Consider the following 1,169-nt stretch of genomic DNA (forward strand, 5'->3'; position numbering starts at 1 on the left):
AAAAGCGCGAGGTTAAAAGAGAAATGTGTCCAGACCTGTTGAGTTCTTTCTCCGACACGCCCACTCCTACCAGATAACACCAGCCCTGGCCGAAGTCTCCGAGTAGCAGGCTGTCAGCCCCCTTCGTGTGTACACGCGCGCGCACACACACATTCACACACACCCCTGCGCGCCCGCCAGAAAGGAGACGCACTGGAGCCTCGACACAAACCCTGCTCGCGCTCAGGCGCTCTAGGGTGGAGCGGACAGAGTCGGGCGAGCAGGATTCAGACGCGGCTCAGCGTTCACCAAAAAAATGGGTGTCTGGGAGGCCCCCTGGGAGGGAAAAGAAAAGGGACTTGGGGAAGAAGGAAAAAAAAAAAAAGAGAGAGACCAGGATTCCTCACCAGCGAACGAGAGCCTGGAAACCCGGACGGCTCGACAAGGCTCCACTCGCAGAGAGCTCGGGTTCCTCCCCCTCGGCCAGGGGACGGCGGTCCAGGGGACGGCGGTCCAGGGAGAGGAAGAGGCCAGCGCTGTCACCCGCGCGCTGCCCTGTCGTCACCGTCCCCCGGCCCTCGCCAGCCCCCACCCCCACTACCCAAAGCTAATAAAACTTTGCAGGCTCCCGCGGCGCCCCCGAGCCGGCCTCCCGGCCCCGGCCCGCACCTCGGGGAGCGAGCGCCCGTGGGGGCCTAGCCCCCGGCCCTCCCTTCCCCTTACCTCTGACGGCGGCGCCACTCACCCCACACCGTCCGCCGCTCCCACCGCAGCCGAGATAAACAACTTAGCGTGTGAAAGCAGGAGGAGCGGGAACGAGAGATTTTTTTCTCTCTAAAAAAAGGAAGTAAACAGCCGCCCCCTTCTCCATGGGGGGAGGGGAGAGCCCCTATTTGAGAAAGTCTCCCATTTCCCGGCTGACAAGCCAGCTCCTCGCCCCGCGCCCGTCTTCGCGGGCCGGGGCTCTCGGGCGCCCGTCCTCCGTGCCGGCGCCCCGCCGCTCCGGCTGCGGCGTCTCTTTCCACCCACTAGAATCCGTCCCCGACGGGCGGGCGGTGACTGGGGTTCCCGTCACTGACTCGAGCTCGCAAAATGGAGGAGGAGGAGGAGGGGAGGCAGCGCGGACAAGCGAAAGGGCCGCCCGGCCGCTGCAGACGAGCGGGACCGAGCGGGGGGCGGGCGGAGGCGGC

General features: G+C 65.7%; 1 protein-coding gene across 5 annotated transcripts in view; it reads right to left on the bottom strand.

Moving 5' to 3' along the window:
- The window catches only part of NR3C1 (nuclear receptor subfamily 3 group C member 1), a 126,600-nt gene that overhangs the window by 124,841 nt on the left and 590 nt on the right, over positions 1-1,169 (bottom strand). Inside the window, exon 1 of one of the 5 annotated variants that reach the window (XM_024752243.1) lies at positions 703-1,147. The exons of 1 other annotated variant lie outside the window; for it this stretch is intronic. The gene's annotated coding sequence lies outside the window, so the exon portion shown is untranslated. Of the gene's footprint in view, positions 1-35; positions 301-386; positions 550-702; positions 1,148-1,169 lie in introns of those variants that run through there. 3 more of the 5 variants (XM_024752248.1, XM_024752245.1, XM_024752247.1) reach the window with 3 other exon arrangements.

The sequence above is a fragment of the Neophocaena asiaeorientalis genome, unplaced genomic scaffold (genome assembly GCF_003031525.2).
Source record: "Neophocaena asiaeorientalis asiaeorientalis breed wild unplaced genomic scaffold, Neophocaena_asiaeorientalis_V1.1 scaffold204, whole genome shotgun sequence".
NCBI lineage: Eukaryota > Metazoa > Chordata > Mammalia > Artiodactyla > Phocoenidae > Neophocaena > Neophocaena asiaeorientalis.